We start from the raw sequence: 14,275 nt of genomic DNA, 5'->3' as shown, positions 1-14,275 counted from the left end.
CAGCGGTTTGGGAGTTAACATCAAAATTACATTTCTCGGCCATATCGCATAGATCTCACTGTGAAAAGGCTTAAATGACTTTTTTAATTAAGTTTGATGATTGCGTTCAAACAAAATGTCCTAGAACAAAATTTTCAAATGTAACTACTAGATTGTGATACAATACACTATTGGGTGAAGTTTGGTTGACTTCTGCGCAGCGGTTTGGGAGTTAACATCAAAATTACATTTCTCGGCCATATCGCATAGATCTCACTGTGAAAAGGCTTAAATGGCTTTTTTGACCTAAGTTTGAGGATTGCGCTCAAATCAAATGTCCTAGAACCAAATTTCCACATGTAACTACTAGATTGTGATACAATACACTAATGGGTGAAGTTTGGTTGACTTCTGCGCAGCGGTTTGGGAGTTAACATCAAAATTACATTTCTCGGCCATATCGCATAGATCTCACTGTGAAAAGGCTTAAATGACTTTTTTAATTAAGTTTGATGATTGCGTTCAAACAAAATGTCCTAGAACAAAATTTTCAAATGTAACTACTAGATTGTGATACAATACACTATTGGGTGAAGTTTGGTTGACTTCTGCGCAGCGGTTTGGGAGTTAACATCAAAATTACATTTCTCGGCCATATCGCATAGATCTCACTGTGAAAAGGCTTAAATGGCTTTTTTGACCTAAGTTTGAGGATTGCGCTCAAATCAAATGTCCTAGAACCAAATTTCCACATGTAACTACTAGATTGTGATAAAATACACTAATGGGTGAAGTTTGGTTTACTTCTGCGCAGCGGTTTGGGAGTTAACATCAAAATTACATTTCTCGGCCATATCGCATAGATCTCACTGTGAAAAGGCTTAAATGGCTTTTTTGACCTAAGTTTAATGATTGCGCTCAAACCAAATGTCCTAAAACGAAATTTTCAAATGTAACTACTAGAATGTGATACAATACACTATTGGGTGAAGTTTGGTTGACTTCTGCGCAGCGGTTTGGGAGTTAACATCAAAATTACATTTCTCGGCCATATCGCATAGATCTCACTGTGAAAAGGCTTAAATGGCTTTTTTGACCTAAGTTTGAGGATTGCGCTCAAACTAAATGTCCTAGAACAAAATTTTCAAATGTAACTACTAGATTGTGATACAATACACTATTGGGTGAAGTTTGGTTGACTTCTGCGCAGCGGTTTGGGAGTTAACATCAAAATTACATTTCTCGGCCATATCGCATAGATCTCACTGTGAAAAGGCTTAAATGGCTTTTTTGACCTAAGTTTGAGGATTGCGCTCAAATCAAATGTCCTATAACCAAATTTCCACATGTAACTACTAGATTGTGATACAATACACTAATGGGTGAAGTTTGGTTGACTTCTGCGCAGCGGTTTGGGAGTGAACATCAAAATTACATTTCTCGGCCATATCGCATAGATCTCACTGTGAAAAGGCTTAAATGACTTTTTTAATTAAGTTTGATGATTGCGCTCAAACAAAATTTCCCAAAACAAAATTTTCAAATGTAACTACTAGACTGTGATACAATACACTATTGGGTGAAGTTTGGTTGACTTCTGCGCAGCGGTTTGGGAGTTAACATCAAAATTACATTTCTCGGCCATATCGCATAGATCTCACTGTGAAAAGGCTTAAATGGCTTTTTTGACCTAAGTTTGAGGATTGCGCTCAAATCAAATGTCCTAGAACCAAATTTCCACATGTAACTACTAGATTGTGATACAATACACTAATGGGTGAAGTTTGGTTTACTTCTGCGCAGCGGTTTGGGAGTTAACATCAAAATTACATTTCTCGGCCATATCGCATAGATCTCACTGTGAAAAGGCTTAAATGGCTTTTTTGACCTAAGTTTAATAATTGCGCTCAAACCAAATGTCCTAGAACGAAATTTTCAAATGTAACTACTAGAATGTGATACAATACACTATTGGGTGAAGTTTGGTTGACTTCTGCGCAGCGGTTTGGGAGTTAACATCAAAATTACATTTCTCGGCCATATCGCATAGATCTCACTGTGAAAAGGCTTAAATGGCTTTTTTGACCTAAGTTTGAGGATTGCGCTCAAATCAAATGTCCTAGAACCAAATTTCCACATGTAACTACTAGATTGTGATACAATACACTAATGGGTGAAGTTTGGTTTACTTCTGCGCAGCGGTTTGGGAGTTAACATCAAAATTACATTTCTCGGCCATATCGCATAGATCTCACTGTGAAAAGGCTTAAATGGCTTTTTTGACCTAAGTTTAATAATTGCGCTCAAACCAAATGTCCTTGAACGAAATTTTAAAATGTAACTACTAGAATGTGATACAATACACTATTGGGTGAAGTTTGGTTGACTTCTGCGCAGCGGTTTGGGAGTTAACATCAAAATTACATTTCTCGGCCATATCGCATAGATCTCACTGTGAAAAGGCTTAAATGGCTTTTTTGACCTAAGTTTGAGGATTGCGCTCAAATCAAATGTCCTATAACCAAATTTCCACATGTAACTACTAGATTGTGATACAATACACTAATGGGTGAAGTTTGGTTGACTTCTGCGCAGCGGTTTGGGAGTTAACATCAAAATTACATTTCTCGGCCATATCGCATAGATCTCACTGTGAAAAGGCTTAAATGGCTTTTTTGACCTAAGTTTGAGGATTGCGCTCAAACAAAATGTCCTAGAACAAAATTTTCAAATGTAACTACTAGATTGTGATACAATACACTATTGGGTGAAGTTTGGTTGACTTCTGCGCAGCGGTTTGGGAGTTAACATCAAAATTACATTTCTCGGCCATATCGCATAGATCTCACTGTGAAAAGGCTTAAATGACTTTTTTAATTAAGTTTGATGATTGCGTTCAAACAAAATGTCCTAGAACAAAATTTTTAAAAGTAACTACTAGATTGTGATACAATACACTATTGGGTGAAGTTTGGTTGACTTCTGCGCAGCGGTTTGGGAGTTAACATCAAAATTACATTTCTCGGCCATATCGCATAGATCTCACTGTGAAAAGGCTTAAATGGCTTTTTTGACCTAAGTTTGAGGATTGCGCTCAAACCAAATGTCCTAGAACGAAATTTTCAAATGTAACTACTAGAATGTGATACAATACACTATTGGGTGAAGTTTGGTTGACTTCTGCGCAGCGGTTTGGGAGTTAACATCAAAATTACATTTCTCGGCCATATCGCATAGATCTCACTGTGAAAAGGCTTAAATGGCTTTTTTGACCTACGTTTGAGGATTGCGCTCAAATCAAATGTCCTAGAACCAAATTTCCACATGTAACTACTAGATTGTGATAAAATACACTAATGGGTGAAGTTTGGTTGACTTCTGCGCAGCGGTTTGGGAGTTAACATCAAAATTACATTTCTCGGCCATATCGCATAGATCTCACTGTGAAAAGGCTTAAATGACTTTTTTAATTAAGTTTGATGATTGCGCTCAAACAAAATTTCCTAGAACAAAATTTTCAAATGTAACTACTAGATTGTGATACAATACACTATTGGGTGAAGTTTGGTTGACTTCTGCGCAGCGGTTTGGGAGTTAACATCAAAATTACATTTCTCGGCCATATCGCATAGATCTCACTGTGAAAAGGCTTAAATGGCTTTTTTGACCTAAGTTTGAGGATTGCGCTCAAATCAAATGTCCTATAACCAAATTTCCACATGTAACTACTAGATTGTGATACAATACACTATTGGGTGAAGTTTGGTTGACTTCTGCGCAGCGGTTTGGGAGTTAACATCAAAATTACATTTCTCGGCCATATCGCATAGATCTCACTGTGAAAAGGCTTAAATGACTTTTTTAATTAAGTTTGATGATTGCGTTCAAACAAAATGTCCTAGAACAAAATTTTCAAATGTAACTACTAGATTGTGATACAATACACTATTGGGTGAAGTTTGGTTGACTTCTGCGCAGCGGTTTGGGAGTTAACATCAAAATTACATTTCTCGGCCATATCGCATAGATCTCACTGTGAAAAGGCTTAAATGGCTTTTTTGACCTAAGTTTGAGGATTGCGCTCAAATCAAATGTCCTATAACCAAATTTCCACATGTAACTACTAGATTGTGATACAATACACTAATGGGTGAAGTTTGGTTGACTTCTGCGCAGCGGTTTGGGAGTGAACATCAAAATTACATTTCTCGGCCATATCGCATAGATCTCACTGTGAAAAGGCTTAAATGGCTTTTTTGACCTAAGTTTGAGGATTGCGCTCAAATCAAATGTCCTAGAACCAAATTTCCACATGTAACTACTAGATTGTGATAAAATACACTAATGGGTGAAGTTTGGTTTACTTCTGCGCAGCGGTTTGGGAGTTAACATCAAAATTACATTTCTCGGCCATATCGCATAGATCTCACTGTGAAAAGGCTTAAATGACTTTTTTAATTAAGTTTGATGATTGCGCTCAAACAAAATTTCCTAGAACAAAATTTTCAAATGTAACTACTAGATTGTGATACAATACACTATTGGGTGAAGTTTGGTTGACTTCTGCGCAGCGGTTTGGGAGTTAACATCAAAATTACATTTCTCGGCCATATCGCATAGATCTCACTGTGAAAAGGCTTAAATGACTTTTTTAATTAAGTTTGATGATTGCGTTCAAACAAAATGTCCTAGAACAAAATTTTCAAATGTAACTACTAGATTGTGATACAATACACTATTGGGTGAAGTTTGGTTGACTTCTGCGCAGCGGTTTGGGAGTTAACATCAAAATTACATTTCTCGGCCATATCGCATAGATCTCACTGTGAAAAGGCTTAAATGACTTTTTTAATTAAGTTTGATGATTGCGCTCAAACAAAATTTCCTAGAACAAAATTTTCAAATGTAACTACTAGATTGTGATACAATACACTATTGGGTGAAGTTTGGTTGACTTCTGCGCAGCGGTTTGGGAGTTAACATCAAAATTACATTTCTCGGCCATATCGCATAGATCTCACTGTGAAAAGGCTTAAATGGCTTTTTTGACCTAAGTTTGAGGATTGCGCTCAAATCAAATGTCCTATAACCAAATTTCCACATGTAACTACTAGATTGTGATACAATACACTATTGGGTGAAGTTTGGTTGACTTCTGCGCAGCGGTTTGGGAGTTAACATCAAAATTACATTTCTCGGCCATATCGCATAGATCTCACTGTGAAAAGGCTTAAATGACTTTTTTAATTAAGTTTGATGATTGCGTTCAAACAAAATGTCCTAGAACAAAATTTTCAAATGTAACTACTAGATTGTGATACAATACACTATTGGGTGAAGTTTGGTTGACTTCTGCGCAGCGGTTTGGGAGTTAACATCAAAATTACATTTCTCGGCCATATCGCATAGATCTCACTGTGAAAAGGCTTAAATGGCTTTTTTGACCTAAGTTTGAGGATTGCGCTCAAATCAAATGTCCTATAACCAAATTTCCACATGTAACTACTAGATTGTGATACAATACACTAATGGGTGAAGTTTGGTTTACTTCTGCGCAGCGGTTTGGGAGTTAACATCAAAATTACATTTCTCGGCCATATCGCATAGATCTCACTGTGAAAAGGCTTAAATGACTTTTTTAATTAAGTTTGATGATTGCGCTCAAACAAAATTTCCTAGAACAAAATTTTCAAATGTAACTACTAGATTGTGATACAATACACTATTGGGTGAAGTTTGGTTGACTTCTGCGCAGCGGTTTGGGAGTTAACATCAAAATTACATTTCTCGGCCATATCGCATAGATCTCACTGTGAAAAGGCTTAAATGACTTTTTTAATTAAGTTTGATGATTGCGTTCAAACAAAATGTCCTAGAACAAAATTTTCAAATGTAACTACTAGATTGTGATACAATACACTATTGGGTGAAGTTTGGTTGACTTCTGCGCAGCGGTTTGGGAGTTAACATCAAAATTACATTTCTCGGCCATATCGCATAGATCTCACTGCGAAAAGGCTTAAATGACTTTTTTAATTAAGTTTGATGATTGCGCTCAAACAAAATTTCCTAGAACAAAATTTTCAAATGTAACTACTAGATTGTGATACAATACACTATTGGGTGAAGTTTGGTTGACTTCTGCGCAGCGGTTTGGGAGTTAACATCAAAATTACATTTCTCGGCCATATCGCATAGATCTCACTGTGAAAAGGCTTAAATGACTTTTTTAATTAAGTTTGATGATTGCGTTCAAACAAAATGTCCTAGAACAAAATTTTCAAATGTAACTACTAGATTGTGATACAATACACTATTGGGTGAAGTTTGGTTGACTTCTGCGCAGCGGTTTGGGAGTTAACATCAAAATTACATTTCTCGGCCATATCGCATATATCTCAATGTGAAAAGGCTTAAATGACTTTTTTAATTAAGTTGGATGATTGCGCTCAAACAAAATTTCCTAAAACAAAATTTTCAAATGTAACTACTAGATTGTGATACAATACACTATTGGGTGAAGTTTGGTTGACTTCTGCGCAGCGGTTTGGGAGTTAACATCAAAATTACATTTCTCGGCCATATCGCATAGATCTCACTGTGAAAAGGCTTAAATGGCTTTTTTGACCTAAGTTTGAGGATTGCGCTCAAATCAAATGTCCTAGAACCAAATTTCCACATGTAACTACTAGATTGTGATAAAATACACTAATGGGTGAAGTTTGGTTTACTTCTGCGCAGCGGTTTGGGAGTTAACATCAAAATTACATTTCTCGGCCATATCGCATAGATCTCACTGTGAAAAGGCTTAAATGACTTTTTTAATTAAGTTTGATGATTGCGCTCAAACAAAATTTCCTAGAACAAAATTTTCAAATGTAACTACTAGATTGTGATACAATACACTATTGGGTGAAGTTTGGTTGACTTCTGCGCAGCGGTTTGGGAGTTAACATCAAAATTACATTTCTCGGCCATATCGCATAGATCTCACTGTGAAAAGGCTTAAATGACTTTTTTAATTAAGTTTGATGATTGCGTTCAAACAAAATGTCCTAGAACAAAATTTTCAAATGTAACTACTAGATTGTGATACAATACACTATTGGGTGAAGTTTGGTTGACTTCTGCGCAGCGGTTTGGGAGTTAACATCAAAATTACATTTCTCGGCCATATCGCATAGATCTCACTGTGAAAAGGCTTAAATGGCTTTTTTGACCTAAGTTTAAAGATTGCGCTCAAACCAAATGTCCTAGAACGAAATTTTCAAATGTAACTACTAGATTGTGATACAATACACTAATGGGTGAAGTTTGGTTGACTTCTGCGCAGCGGTTTGAGAGTTAACATCAAAATTACATTTCTCGGCCATATCGCATAGATCTCACTGTGAAAAGGCTTAAATGGCTTTTTTGACCTAAGTTTGAGGATTGCGCTCAAATCAAATGTCCTATAACCAAATTTCCACATGTAACTACTAGATTGTGATACAATACACTAATGGGTGAAGTTTGGTTGTCTTCTGCGCAGCGGTTTGGGAGTGAACATCAAAATTACATTTCTCGGCCATATCGCATATATCTCACTGTGAAAAGGCTTAAATGACTTTTTTAATTAAGTTTGATGATTGCGCTCAAACAAAATTTCCTAGAACAAAATTTTCAAATGTAACTACTAGATTGTGATACAATACACTATTGGGTGAAGTTTGGTTGACTTCTGCGCAGCGGTTTGGGAGTTAACATCAAAATTACATTTCTCGGCCATATCGCATAGATCTCACTGTGAAAAGGAATACACTAATGGGTGAAGTTTGGTTGACTTCTGCGCAGCGGTTTGGGAGTTAACATCAAAATTACATTTCTCGGCCATATCGCATAGATCTCACTGTGAAAAGGCTTAAATGACTTTTTTAATTAAGTTTAATGATTGCGCTCAAACCAAATGTCCTAGAACGAAATTTTCAAATGTAACTACTAGAATGTGATACAATACACTAATGGGTGAAGTTTGGTTGACTTCTGCGCAGCGGTTTGGGAGTTAACATCAAAATTACATTTCTCGGCCATATCGCATAGAACTCACTGTGAAAAGGCTTAAATGACTTTTTTAATTGTTTGATGATTGCGCTCAAAAAAAATGTCCTAGAACAAAATTTTCAAATGTAACTATTAGATTGTGATACAATACACTATTGGGTGAAGTTTGGTTGACTTCTGCGCAGCGGTTTGGGAGTGAACATCAAAATTACATTTCTCGGCCATATCGCATAGATCTCACTGTGAAAAGGCTTAAATGACTTTTTTAATTAAGTTTGAAGATTGCGTTCAAACAAAATGTCCTAGAACAAAATTTTTAAATGTAACTACTAGAATGTGATATAATACACTATTGGGTGAAGTTTAGTTGACTTCTGCGCAGCGGTTTGGGAGTGAACATCAAAATTACATTTCTCGGCCATATCGCATAGATCTCACTGTGAAAAGGCTTAAATGACTTTTTTTAATTAAGTTTGAAGATTGCGCTCAAATCAAATGTCCTAGAACTAAATTTCCACATGTACTAGATTGTGATAAAATACACTATTGGGTGAAGTTTGGTTGACTTCTGCGCAGCGGTTTGGGAGTTAACATCAAAATTACATTTCTCGGCCATATCGCATAGATCTCACTGTGAAAAGGCTTAAATGGCTTTTTTGACCTAAGTTTGAGGATTGCGCTCAAATCAAATGTCCTATAACCAAATTTCCACATGTAACTACTAGATTGTGATACAATACACTAATGGGTGAAGTTTGGTTGACTTCTGCGCAGCGGTTTGGGAGTTAACATCAAAATTACATTTCTCGGCCATATCGCATAGATCTCACTGTGAAAAGGCTTAAATGACTTTTTTAATTAAGTTTGATGATTGCGTTAAAAAAAAATGTCCTAGAACAAAATTTTCAAATGTAACTACTAGATTGTGATACAATACACTATTGGGTGAAGTTTGGTTGACTTCTGCGCAGCGGTTTGGGAGTTAACATCAAAATTACATTTCTCGGCCATATCGCATAGATCTCACTGTGAAAAGGCTTAAATGGCTTTTTTGACCTAAGTTTGAGGATTGCGCTCAAATCAAATGTCCTAGAACCAAATTTCCACATGTAACTACTAGATTGTGATACAATACACTAATGGGTGAAGTTTGGTTTACTTCTGCGCAGCGGTTTGGGAGTTAACATCAAAATTACATTTCTCGGCCATATCGCATAGATCTCACTGTGAAAAGGCTTAAATGGCTTTTTTGACCTAAGTTTAATGATTGCGCTCAAACCAAATGTCCTAGAACGAAATTTTCAAATGTAACTACTAGAATGTGATACAATACACTATTGGGTGAAGTTTGGTTGACTTCTGCGCAGCGGTTTGGGAGTTAACATCAAAATTACATTTCTCGGCCATATCGCATAGATCTCACTGTGAAAAGGCTTAAATGGCTTTTTTGACCTAAGTTTGAGGATTGCGCTCAAACAAAATGTCCTAGAACAAAATTTTCAAATGTAACTACTAGATTGTGATACAATACACTATTGGGTGAAGTTTGGTTGACTTCTGCGCAGCGGTTTGGGAGTTAACATCAAAATTACATTTCTCGGCCATATCGCATAGATCTCACTGTGAAAAGGCTTAAATGACTTTTTTAATTAAGTTTGATGATTGCGTTCAAACAAAATGTCCTAGAACAAAATTTTCAAATGTAACTACTAGAATGTGATACAATACACTATTGGGTGAAGTTTGGTTGACTTCTGCGCAGCGGTTTGGGAGTTAACATCAAAATTACATTTCTCGGCCATATCGCATAGATCTCACTGTGAAAAGGCTTAAATGGCTTTTTTGACCTAAGTTTGAGGATTGCGCTCAAATCAAATGTCCTATAACCAAATTTCCACATGTAACTACTAGATTGTGATACAATACACTAATGGGTGAAGTTTGGTTGACTTCTGCGCAGCGGTTTGGGAGTGAACATCAAAATTACATTTCTCGGCCATATCGCATAGATCTCACTGTGAAAAGGCTTAAATGACTTTTTTAATTAAGTTTGATGATTGCGCTCAAACAAAATTTCCTAGAACAAAATTTTCAAATGTAACTACTAGATTGTGATACAATACACTATTGGGTGAAGTTTGGTTGACCTCTGCGCAGCGGTTTGGGAGTTAACATCAAAATTTCATTTCTCGGCCATATCGCATAGAACTCTCTGTGAAAAGGCTTAAATGACTTTTTTAATTAAGTTTGATGATTGCGTTCAAACAAAATGTCCTAGAACAAAATTTTCAAATGTAACTACTAGATTGTGATACAATACACTATTGGGTGAAGTTTGGTTGACTTCTGCCCAGCGGTTTGGGAGTTAACATCAAAATTACATTTCTCGGCCATATCGCATAGAACTCTCTGTGAAAAGGCTTAAATGACTTTTTTAATTAAGTTTGATGATTGCGTTCAAAAAAAATGTCCTAGAACAAAATTTTCAAATGTAACTACTAGATTGTGATACAATACACTATTGGGTGAAGTTTAGTTGACTTCTGCGCAGCGGTTTGGGAGTTAACATCAAAATTACATTTCTCGGCCATATCGCATAGATCTCACTGTGAAAAGGCTTAAATGACTTTTTTAGTTAAGTTTGATGATTGCGTTCAAACAAAATGTCCTAGAACAAAATTTTCAAATGTAACTACTAGATTTTGATACAATACACTATTGGGTGAAGTTTGGTTGACTTCTGCGCAGCGGTTTGGGAGTTAACATCAAAATTACATTTCTCGGCCATATCGCATAGATCTCACTGTGAAAAGGCTTAAATGGCTTTTTTGACCTAAGTTTGAGGATTGCGCTCAAATCAAATGTCCTAGAACCAAATTTCCAAATGTAACTACTAGATTGTGATACAATACACTATTGGGTGAAGTTTGGTTGACTTCTGCCCAGCGGTTTGGGAGTTAACATCAAAATTACATTTCTCGGCCATATCGCATAGAACTCTCTGTGAAAAGGCTTAAATGACTTTTTTAATTAAGTTTGATGATTGCGTTCAAAAAAAATGTCCTAGAACAAAATTTTCAAATGTAACTACTAGATTGTGATACAATACACTATTGGGTGAAGTTTGGTTGACTTCTGCGCAGCGGTTTGGGAGTTAACATCAAAATTACATTTCTCGGCCATATCGCATAGATCTCACTGTGAAAAGGCTTAAATGGCTTTTTTGACCTAAGTTTAAAGATTGCGCTCAAACCAAATGTCCTAGAACCAAATTTCCACATGTAACTACTAGATTGTGATACAATACACTAATGGTTGAAGTTTGGTTGACTTCTGCGCAGCGGTTTGGGAGTTAACATCAAAATTACATTTCTCGGCCATATCGCATAGATCTCACTGTGAAAAGGCTTAAATGACTTTTTTAATTAAGTTTGATGATTGCGCTCAAACAAAATGTCCTAGAACAAAATTTTCAAATGTAACTACTAGATTGTGATACAATACACTATTGGGTGAAGTTTGGTTGACTTCTGCGCAGCGGTTTGGGAGTTAACATCAAAATTACATTTCTCGGCCATATCGCATAGATCTCACTGTGAAAAGGCTTAAATGGCTTTTTTGACCTAAGTTTGAGGATTGCGCTCAAATCAAATGTCCTAGAACCAAATTTCCACATGTAACTACTAGATTGTGATACAATACACTAATGGTTGAAGTTTGGTTGACTTCTGCGCAGCGGTTTGGGAGTGAACATCAAAATTACATTTCTCGGCCATATCGCATAGATCTCACTGTGAAAAGGCTTAAATGACTTTTTTTAATTAAGTTTGAAGATTGCGCTCAAATCAAATGTCCTAGAACTAAATTTCCAAATGTAACTACTAGATTGTGATAAAATACACTATTGGGTGAAGTTTGGTTGACTTCTGCGCAGCGGTTTGGGAGTTAACATCAAAATTACATTTCTCGGCCATATCGCATAGATCTCACTGTGAAAAGGCTTAAATGGCTTTTTTGACCTAAGTTTGAGGATTGCGCTCAAATCAAATGTTTTATAACCAAATTTCCACATGTAACTACTAGATTGTGATACAATACACTAATGGGTGAAGTTTGGTTGACTTCTGCGCAGCGGTTTGGGAGTTAACATCAAAATTACATTTCTCGGCCATATCGCATAGATCTCACTGTGAAAAGGCTTAAATGACTTTTTTAATTAAGTTTGATGATTGCGTTCAAACAAAATGTCCTAGAACAAAATTTTCAAATGTAACTACTAGATTGTGATACAATACACTATTGGTTGAAGTTTGGTTGACTTCTGCGCAGCGGTTTGGGAGTTAACATCAAAATTACATTTCTCGGCCATATCGCATAGATCTCACTGTGAAAAGGCTTAAATGGCTTTTTTGACCTAAGTTTGAGGATTGCGCTCAAATCAAATGTCCTAGAACCAAATTTCCACATGTAACTACTAGATTGTGATACAATACACTAATGGGTGAAGTTTGGTTGACTTCTGCGCAGCGGTTTGGGAGTTAACATCAAAATTACATTTCTCGGCCATATCGCATAGATCTCACTGTGAAAAGGCTTAAATGACTTTTTTAATTAAGTTTGATGATTGCGTTCAAACAAAATGTCCTAGAACAAAATTTTCAAATGTAACTACTAGATTGTGATACAATACACTATTGGGTGAAGTTTGGTTGACTTCTGCGCAGCGGTTTGGGAGTTAACATCAAAATTACATTTCTCGGCCATATCGCATAGATCTCACTGTGAAAAGGCTTAAATGGCTTTTTTGACCTAAGTTTGAGGATTGCGCTCAAATCAAATGTCCTAGAACCAAATTTCCACATGTAACTACTAGATTGTGATACAATACACTAATGGGTGAAGTTTGGTTGACTTCTGCGCAGCGGTTTGGGAGTTAACATCAAAATTTCATTTCTCGGCCATATCGCATAGATCTCACTGTGAAAAGGCTTAAATGACTTTTTTAGTTAAGTTTGATGATTGCGTTCAAACAAAATGTCCTAGAACAAAATTTTCAAATGTAACTACTAGATTTTGATACAATACACTATTGGGTGAAGTTTGGTTGACTTCTGCGCAGCGGTTTGGGAGTTAACATCAAAATTACATTTCTCGGCCATATCGCATAGATCTCACTGTGAAAAGGCTTAAATGACTTTTTTAGTTAAGTTTGATGATTGCGTTCAAACAAAATGTCCTAGAACAAAATTTTCAAATGTAACTACTAGATTTTGATACAATACACTATTGGGTGAAGTTTGGTTGACTTCTGCGCAGCGGTTTGGGAGTTAACATCAAAATTACATTTCTCGGCCATATCGCATAGATCTCACTGTGAAAAGGCTTAAATGGCTTTTTTGACCTAAGTTTGAGGATTGCGCTCAAATCAAATGTCCTAGAACCAAATTTCCAAATGTAACTACTAGATTGTGATACAATACACTATTGGGTGAAGTTTGGTTGACTTCTGCCCAGCGGTTTGGGAGTTAACACCAAAATTACATTTCTCGGCCATATCGCATAGAACTCTCTGTGAAAAGGCTTAAATGACTTTTTTAATTAAGTTTGATGATTGCGTTCAAACAAAATGTCCTAGAACAAAATTTTCAAATGTAACTACTAGATTGTGATACAATACACTATTGGGTGAAGTTTGGTTGACTTCTGCGCAGCGGTTTGGGAGTTAACATCAAAATTACATTTCTCGGCCATATCGCATAGATCTCACTGTGAAAAGGCTTAAATGGCTTTTTTGACCTAAGTTTAAAGATTGCGCTCAAACCAAATGTCCTAGAACCAAATTTCCACATGTAACTACTAGATTGTGATACAATACACTAATGGTTGAAGTTTGGTTGACTTCTGCGCAGCAGTTTGGGAGTTAACATCAAAATTACATTTCTCGGCCATATCGCATAGATCTCACTGTGAAAAGGCTTAAATGACTTTTTTAATTAAGTTTGATGATTGCGTTCAAACAAAATGTCCTAGAACAAAATTTTCAAATGTAACTACTAGATTGTGATACAATACACTATTGGGTGAAGTTTGGTTGACTTCTGCGCAGCGGTTTGGGAGTTAACATCAAAATTACATTTCTCGGCCATATCGCATATATCTCAATGTGAAAAGGCTTAAATGACTTTTTTAATTAAGTTGGATGATTGCGCTCAAACAAAATTTCCTAAAACAAAATTTTCAAATGTAACTACTAGAT

Source organism: Corythoichthys intestinalis, unplaced genomic scaffold, assembly GCF_030265065.1.
Source record: "Corythoichthys intestinalis isolate RoL2023-P3 unplaced genomic scaffold, ASM3026506v1 HiC_scaffold_25, whole genome shotgun sequence".
NCBI classification, from domain to species: domain Eukaryota; kingdom Metazoa; phylum Chordata; class Actinopteri; order Syngnathiformes; family Syngnathidae; genus Corythoichthys; species Corythoichthys intestinalis.
The sequence above is the reverse complement of the archived record's forward strand: the minus strand, read 5'-3'. Positions refer to the sequence as shown.